Here is a 9169-nt window from a genome sequence, read left to right on the forward strand (position 1 = left end):
CAGGACAGCCTCCTCTGGAAATCCCTGGGATTTGGTGCTGATAGTTACTGGAAGGGCTCCAAGTGTGGGGTTTTTTCAGGCAGCATCTCCAGAGCCCTGTGTCGCTGGTCACGTACAGAAGGAGTGTGGCAGTGCTCACTGATCCATGGCTGAAGTGCTCTTTGGAGGTGTCTGAGGTGTTCTGGCTCTGCCTGGCTGGGAGCAGAGCCTGAGGCAGTGCCTGGAGAGCAGAGGACACAGAAGCAGCTCCCAGAGGCTCGACCACAGCAGCAGGAGTGCTGCTGCTCCCCTGGAAACCCTTCCCACCCGGATGGCCCCAGGGCCTGTGCCTTCACACCAGGCTGGCCTTGTGGAGCTGGGGAGGGCCTGGAGCAGGCACTGGGGGGATCCTCTGGTTCCTGAGAGCCCCCAGCTTGCAGAGCCCCCTCAAACCACCCAGCTGAGGCTCTGCTGGCAGAGGTGGCTCCAGTGGTGACTCTGCAAGGGGTGTCCTTGGCACAGGCTGAAATGTGGCTGTGGTGGGGAGCCAGGAGGATTCATGATTCACTGAACATGACATCAATGTGGAATGGCTCATGGCTGGATCTAGGGTGGATCCTGGAAGCCCGGGGTGGATTCTTTCTAAGGAAAGTTTTGGACAATGACATCCCAGACTCTGACAATGGGTGATGCCACGTGGGACAACTCGTGCTGCCTTTTCCTGCCTTCCCACAGCAATGGGGAGGCAGGTACTCCCCTTATGAGGCTTCCTCACTAGAAATGATCCATCAAAAGCTGCTGCAGGGAAAAGGGCTTGTGGCTAAGGAAAGAAGAGCTCAGTCTCTAACTCTTTGAGGTTCTGAGAGCAAAATGCACCTGCAGGTGCAGGCTGTGGAGAGCTGTGCTGCGCTCCTTTGCTTGCTGTAAACCTCTGGGAAACACCCCAGAGAAAGCCACGGTGTTTATCCCGGAGGACACTTCCTCAGGACAGTTTGTGCTGAGCACCAACACCCTTGGAGCCTCGGGGTGCCAGGATGAGCTCTTTGGCACATGCTCAACGCCCAGTGTCACCCAGCCCTCCCCAAACCTGGGGTTTTCTCCGTGCCCCACCTCCACAGCCAGGTGATTCCTGGTGGGAGGAACCAGCAGGTGCTGCCCCCTCGGCCGTGCCCGTGCAGGGCACAGAGGGGCCCCATCCTCCCCTCCTGTGCCCTTGACGTCAGTGGTTTTCCCCTGGCAGCGCCCAGCGTGTGCAGGCACAGACCCGGAGCTGCGCTCAGCCCTGCCCACGCCTCTGGCACCTTCCTGCTCTTCCATTCCCCCTGCACAGCCCCAGCCCCTCCGCAGGGCGCGGAGACACCGCGGAGCTCTCCCCACCCTTTGTCCTTCCCCTGCTCCCCACCGGCTCCGATGCTCCCGAGCACGATGTGACTTCCCCGGGGCCTCGCACTTTCAGACGGTGAAAATCGTAACTGTGAGGGCTAGAAAACAAAAGGGCCTTTCTCGCTGAGAGGAGGCTGATTAACACCCCCTCGGGGCAACCAGAGGGCCTCGTCACCCTTCTGAGTAAATATGTTTTGTTATTCCATGAAAAGGGTGACTCACCTGGCGAGGAAGCCTGAGCTCCCTGCAGCCACACGTGGCTGTTCCAGGAGCCCCGGGGGTAGCAGGGTCTGGGGGAGGTGTGAGGGGCTGTCCCTGCCCCAGCGCAGCCTCTCCGGGGCTCCCCAAACACCGAGGAGCTCAATCCCCCCCAGTGCTGAGTGCTTCAGGCTCCACACAGCCCAGCAGGGCTGGACACGGTGCCCAGCAGCTCCCACACCAGAGGAAGGGGCATTTTGGGGGTGTTTGGACCCAGTTAGAGACCCTTGGGGGTGTTTGGGATCCTCTCTGTGCCACTGGTGGAGTCCAAGGCAGGGCAGGAACCCCTCAGAGGGTTCCTTGGGAGCTGCTCTGTACCAGCTGTGCCGCCAATGCCCAGAATGCCACAGCCCTTTGTGGCTTTTTCAGCCAGGTATTGCAGCATTTAACATGTTTTCTTCTTTTCTGAAGGCCCCAGAAGAAGGAGGAAGGCTGGAGGAGGAAGAAGAGGAGAAGGAAGGAGGAAGACAGGAGCAGTCTGCTTTCTGCACAGATTTACTGCTCCATCAGCTTCCCATGACACTTCTGGGGTGCTGGACATGGTGTCACTTCATTTCATTTCATTTCAACCTTCTGGAAGGTTTTCCAGAGCCTGTAGCAGGAGAGAGTTGGTGTCAGTGGCAACTCAGGACACGGGGCAGAGCAGCTGCTTGGGCCAATTCACGCCTTTTATTTGTTCTTTTTTTAGCTGTCAGGTTCATACTTTGTCCTTTATGAGCACGTCCTGGGTAGGGCCATGCCTGCAGAAATCTGCTCTGCACAGACAGGTCGGGCTTAGCCGAGGAAAGAAGAGGAGGCTCCTTCAGAGGGGTCACAGAGAATTCTGCCACAGCCACTGCTGAGAGGGGGTCCCAGAATGAGGGACAATCGCTGGTTCCAGCCCTCCTGTGTGGCCCCAACATTTCAGATCCAAGGCTTCCCTTGGGTCACCCCATCCTGCAGCCCCTGGAGCTCCATGGATCCCCTCCCCTCCCTCAGGAGCCAACCCCTCAGTCCCAAGGAGAGGTGACAAAGAGAGGGATGTTTCATCCTTTTCTCCTCCTCGTTTGCACAGGTGCATTCCAGGGAAGCACTCCCAAGTCTTATTCATCACCAATATTTGTTCCTCTGAAAATGTTCTTTCATGCTGGCTCCCTCCTCGGTGTCTGGGGGTTTATTTTGCTCAAATCCCAGAAACAAGGAACCACACATTTGCAGCCCTGCAGGAGGGGCTCTGTGGCTCTCTGCCTCTCTTGTTCTTCCCCCAGCCTGTCCTGTGGCCACTCCAGTTTTCCTTGGCCATCTCCAGCTGTGAGCAGAGTGCTGTCCCCCAGTCAGTCTCTCCCTCCTCCCCATTTCCCTCTGCTTCCTCCTGGGAACAGAAAAGTGGCATTAATTTGCTGCTGACCACCCCATCCCATCCATGCTACCATGGTCTTGCCCATTTTCACACCTATATCAGCATTTATAAAGTTTAGGGATGTGTTAATAACGTTTAGGGCCTTCAGGGTGGGAAAACCCAGGATGAGGCAGAGGCTTGTTCCTGGGGGGAGTTTCACTGCAGGATTTTCACTGAGTGGCATTGCTGCTTCAACTCAGAACCTCTGCAGTAAATTCAGTGTAACCTGGGTTCTAATTGGGGTAACAGAGCCCTGATGTAATGTTTTTACACCTGTGTGACACAGATTCAGGGGTAGGGCAGAACACCCTGCTGTGTGGACAACCCTCCCTGCACCCCATTAATTTTTCTCTCTGTGGATACAGAGAGCACAAAGAAAATGTAACAGCTTGGCCAAAGAGCCACTGAACTTCTTGGCCTCACTGCAGAACCAGCAATGTCAAAGCCAAGAGGTAAATGATGTTTTTTTCTGAGGGGTCTTGTGATATCTCTGCATTTGCTTCAGCACTGGGGAGGAGTTTGACAGCCCTGCTACAAACAAACCATTTCCTACAGCAGCTGCTCCCCCAGGCCATCTCCTCATGCCTTGCACAACACAGACAGAAAAGCAGAGAGAAAAGACAGAACAAGAATTGCAATTTGGCTTCCTAAGTGCCAATGGCAGCAACCTCGCACTGCCTGACAGAGAATTGCATCACTCCAGGACACAGAGGCCTCTTCAGCCTGGGGCCAGCACTGGCTGTGAGCACACAGCAGCCTTGCACTCATTTCTGGGCTGCTGGGCTTGTTGATGTCAGCAGGAGATGTCAGTGGAAGGTGACAGAGGAGGTGACACTGGAGGGAGGTGACAGTGCCCTCCTTGGGGAGGCCACTCTGGTTCACAGGTGAGTCCCATCCAATCCCCGCCTCAGGGAGGGAGCCAGGTGCTGGCTGCAGCTGGGCACTGGCATGGGGTGGCACAGCTCAGGGTCACTTTGGGGGGATTTTTCCAGAGAAGGTGCCTAACCCTGAACATTTTCTCCTTCTGAACTTCCCAGGGCTGTGAACAGAGTAAAAGCCTGTGTGTGCTCAGAGCTGGCTGCAAATGGGACCAGAGCATGGAGTGACCTTGTTCTACTGCCAAAACCTTCCTCTTTCCCCAGCCTTGGTGCTTCCCTGTCCTTTATAACCACCCCAGGACAGAGAAAATGCTCAGCTTGAGGGACCCAACCCAACATTAGTCCCCTTTGGCTCCTCCAGCTGGAGTCAGGCTGGTGTGTGTGATACTGAACATCCTCAGGTTATAAATTCCATTTGCCAAGGATGTCATCCAGGTGAATTTTACCAGCCAGGAAAAGGAAAGCTGCCAGGAAATCACTCCCACTGCAATCACAGATGGGAAGGGGCTGTGTTCTCCATGTCAAACTGTTTGCCTAGGGATGTAGGACAGGAAAAAACAATGGCTGGTAATAAATGAAAGGTTGGAAAGATTGTAAAGTGAGATGAAGGAATTTAAGGCAGGGAGTTTATATGGCCTATTTCCTGATAAAATCAGACGTTTCAAAGTGTCCCTTCACAGTGTGGCAACACCGCAGCGAGCCCAAGGCATTTATGGGCAGCAGAATAGGCAGTTTCCTTGAAAAATGATATTTCAGAGACATGGTTTTAAAGGTTGCTCCACGGCTCTGTGCCCACTGACACTGGAAGAAACCCTTGAGCCAAAATGTCCAGCAATCCAGAAGGATGCTGGGGGTTATTTACCATCCCCTGCTCCCAGGGTGGGAATGCTGAGTGCAGCACTCAGGCCTGTCTGCTCTGGGCTGGACACTGCAAACACATATTTGAGACATGGTTACCTTTCAACACATTGAAAGGTAACTGAAAGGTTTTTCAGTCTTCTGCCTGTAATTTAGCAACGATGACGGCGTGGCAGACCCTTGGATGGCGACAGACGCCCTTTAACCAGACTGATAATGGCTTTCCCTTTGAACCAATCTCCCTCCTCAAGGCAGCACCTTTGCCACGAGGCAGTCACCCAGGACAGGCTGTCTCCAGGTCTGCTGCTCCTCCCAGAAATGCGTCTGTGCTGCCTTGGTACCCCTGGAAAGAAGCAGGAGGAACTCAACTCCAATGCTCCAGCTGGAAAGGAACACAAACTTGTTGTTCCCTCTTCATTTATTGTCACAGCAGAAATGTGTCTGTGCTGCCTTGGTACCCCTGGAAAGAAGCAGGAGGAACTCAATTCCAATGCTCCAGCTGGAAAGGAACACAAACTTCTTGTTCTCTCTTCATTTCTTGTCACAGCTGGCAGCTGAAATTCGGACAGGCTGAAGCACAGTGCCCACCATGGCTGAGGCTGGGCTGGGGCTGCAGCCCGGGGGATGCAGGGCAGGCACAGCCCTTGGCAGCTGTGGCACCGATTCCTCACCTGCCCCGGGGCTACCTTGCTGTGCTCCAGCTGCCGGCAGCTCCCTGCCCGTGCCGGGTGCCCCGGGGGCAGCCTGGCCCCTCTCCAGCCCCGGCTCCCACCCCAAACCCCGCGTCTGGGGCTTCCCTCTCGCACCACACCTGCGGGGCACGGAGGGGAGGCGAAGCTCGGCCCAGGTGGGAGGGACCGGGCTCCCGTTAAATCGCAGCTCCCGGAGGAGCCGCTCCTTGCACGGACCCACCCTTGTGGTTTATGAGCTCCAGGTGCTGGAGGTGCTGCAGAGGAGCTGCGCAGGAGTGGGGATAACGAGCCCAGGTACCTCCGAGTGCTGATTGCCAGGGCCAGCTCTGCCTTTGCCATGCCTCTTCCAAGTCCTTTTATTTCCCTTTCAGTTCTCATGCTAATTCTGCGTGCAACTCGTATCAATTCTTCCCTTCCATCCCTCCTCTTGCTGCTGCTTTGCATTTAGCTGGGGGTCATTCTCCTGCCTCGGGAGGAATCTGCTCCTCAGGCATCTCAAATAAGACAAGATGTGGTTGTTCCTGCCCCAGCAGCGCTGCCAGGGGGCAGAAACTGAGCTGTGGTGATCCAGGGTGGGGAAGGTTGCTGGATAGTGCTGGGAGCAGTGGTGTGGAATTATGCATATTGCTCTAGCTGAGGTTCTGAGGTTTTCTCAGTAGTCCATGGGGTTTATGACATGAGCAATTACCTTTCTGACCCTTTGGAAGCCTATTTAAGATTTCCAGTGGTGTTTGTTGTCTGTGCATGTGTCCAAGTGCATGTTTCCTCCACTGCCTCAAGTGAGCTCAGCTGAGGTGAAGTGGCTGGAGTTGTGTGCTCCAGTGTCTCCTTCCTCCCCGTGGGAGGCTGTGGTGTGGGAATTGTGGAGAGTTCAAGGCAATAAAAGTGCCCTGTGGGGGCAGAGGTTTGTGTGGGGCTCTGAGTTGCTCAGGGCACTGTGGTGCCACTGAACCACAGCCAGGCAGGAAGGTCAAAGCACAGGGAATGGGGTCAGTAACCCCGTGCTGTGAAACCAAAAATGCTGTGAAACCAAAACCAGGTTCTGGGCCTCCATGCCTGTGTCAGAGGAGAGGGGATTATCAGGAGGATGGCATAGAAACTGTGCAGCCAGGGCTGCAGGTGGGAGTGCTTGGATCTGCTGCTGGTGTAGGTTGGGTGTATTGGGAGGAAAATGGAGTCTGAGGAGGGGAGGAAATTAATCTAGTCCCACCTCTACTGCTTGGACCCAAGGGGAGAGCCTGAAGCATGTTCTTCATGAGGTTTCCAGGCCTGGCTGCAGCCCCGTGCACTGCAGGGGATGTGCCCAGGCCAGCACAGATGTTCAGGGCCCTTCTGAAACACCTGCAGTGTGCAGAGCCCCCTGTGCAGCAGCTGCCACCCTCTCCCTCCCCCTGGCACCCCTGAAATGCAGGGAAAGAGCCTCTTACACTGCAGATTCCTCTGATGCTGCCCACTGAGTCCCACAAGGGCTGGAAGGAGATGTTCCCATGGTCTCAGAGAAGAAACATCCTGGCTTGTGCTCCGAGGAGCTCGTTAGTGTCTGTTCCTGTAACTCATCTCAAACATTCTTAGGATTTGCTAATTTAGCCTATTTTTAGACAGACACCCTGCTCTAAAGACTCTGTTGTCCCTGAGCCCCCCCATGTCAACTGCTCACCCACAAAGAGGGGAGGGGAAACTTCTCCTGCTGTGCTGGGACCTCTCTTGGAAAGGAAGACCAGGCTCTGTGCTGCTCTTGTACCCGGAGAAGCTCTTGCCAGAGGGGAAAGAGCTGTCCCAGGAGAGGAAAAGGCTGTAAGGCAGTGGGAGGGGGAGCTGCTGGAGCAGCGATTTCAACATTCCTGACAGCCCGCCTCCTCCAAAAGCCTGGAGACCCTTCCAGAAGTCTGAAGTGTTGCTAAACAAGCAGCATCTTGGGAGGGGGGAGGCAGGGGGGTCACTGGAGGTGGGTGGCTCCTGCTGGGGATGCTCTCGGCTTGCACTGGAGGGTTTCTCACTGCCCCACCAAATTCCTGCTCTGGCACTGCTCATGTGGATGCTGCCCCACGGTGCAGCTCCAGGGGCTGGGGAAGATACCGAGATGGTGGCTGGGATTTCACAGACGCTCCTTTTCCTTGCTGCTGAGGCTCCTAATCGCTCGTGTCTGAGAGAGGGAGGAGGCTTTGACAAACTCCCCCTCGGGCAGCCCCTCCTCGGGGCACCAGGTGCTGGAACCCCCCGGAGCTGGGCTATATTAATATCTGCCATGTGATACCGTGGCTCTCCCTGCTCTGCAGGGAAAACACAGCACAACCATGGGAACTTTCTTCCTCAGCCCCCTCAGCACGCCCCTCTAATCCAGGCAAGTCGCCCGCAGCCCTCGCAGCGATTAAACCGCGTGTAATGAGCTCTGGAAATCCTGGGTGTCCCAGCAGTTCCCTCTGCCCTTCCTGGCCAGGGGATGTGTTACAGCCTTGTCATCGGGAGGCTCCCAGGGCTCACGTTGCAAGGAAAAACAACCAGCCTTGGCAGCTGGCTGAGCTGTTTTGGGGTCTGCACAGACAGGGAGCGAGGCCGTGTCCCGGCTCGGATGTCTGAGCTCCAAATAACCGCGCTGGGACACCCAGCCCGCAGCTGCCGGCGATGCTGCGGGGCAGCGCTGCCAGCTCTGCCCTCTCCCCGGTGCCCAGAGCGGGGCTGGGGGGTTCCTGCAGAGGAAAGAGGAGGGACTTTGCTCTGTGAGCATCCCCGCGCTCGGCCCGTGGCGGGGCTGAGCCGTGCCCGGCGGCTTTGGGAAGGGCGGGCGGTGATCGGGGTGTGCCCGCACAGCCCTGGCCCCGGGGCACCCGATCCTGGCAGCCGCGCCCAGCAGTGCCCTGCAGCCCCCCCAAATACAGCATCGCACCTCCTGCAGCCCCCCCAAACCCAGCACCCCACCCCCTGCCCCACCTGGGTGCTCCAGTCCCAGTCTGACACCCCCAGCCCAGCTCATTTTCCTACCTCAGGGGTGCCTGCCAAGAACTGGGGTTACTGGGCTGAGCTGCAGCTCCAGGTCCCTCACTGAGGACATTTCTAAGAGTGTCCATCTGCCTGTGAAATCTGTGACTTGTCACCTTCGGCTTAGATGGAGTTCTGTTCCACAGTCTGCTTCCAGTAGCAGAAGTTCTGCCATTTCCAGTCTGGTTGTGTTTGTGCCATATTTCCATCTCTTTCTGTGCTAGCCTTGAGACAACAGAGCTCCTTCCCTGGAATTTCCATGCAGCCAGTGGATCTCCCAGGCCTGGCTGAACCAGCCAGTCTGGGTATGGCTGCACTGCTGGGGTTCCCTCTGATTCTGCCCCAGAATCAGGGCATGGCTCATGGCATGGTGTGGTACAGGCTCCTACCTGTGCCCGTGCCTGGCCTCTCTTCCCTGCCCAGCCCTTGCCATTCCCTGTGGCTCTGGGGAGGTCCTGATCTCTGTGGGCAGCACTTGCCCACAGCTGGTGGCCAGCAGCCACCCTGTGATTCCTCCTTCACCTCAGCCCTTCCCCTTTGCTTCTCCAAGCACAAAACCCCACAGCCAAGGCTCAAAATTCCTCTGAGGAGCTTGGGAGACCTCTCACTTCAACCGGGAGAAGGGAAGGGAGGAGAAATGAGGTTTGGAGGCTAATTCTGGCAGCATCACACTTGAGAAAGATCAAAAACTCAGGGCAGGAGTACAAGAAAGGAGGGAAGCTGTTGCGTGCATGCTCCTGGAGGCCCCGACAGCCCTGGTTCATGCA

Source organism: Agelaius phoeniceus, chromosome 26 (assembly GCF_051311805.1).
Source record: "Agelaius phoeniceus isolate bAgePho1 chromosome 26, bAgePho1.hap1, whole genome shotgun sequence".
NCBI lineage: Eukaryota > Metazoa > Chordata > Aves > Passeriformes > Icteridae > Agelaius > Agelaius phoeniceus.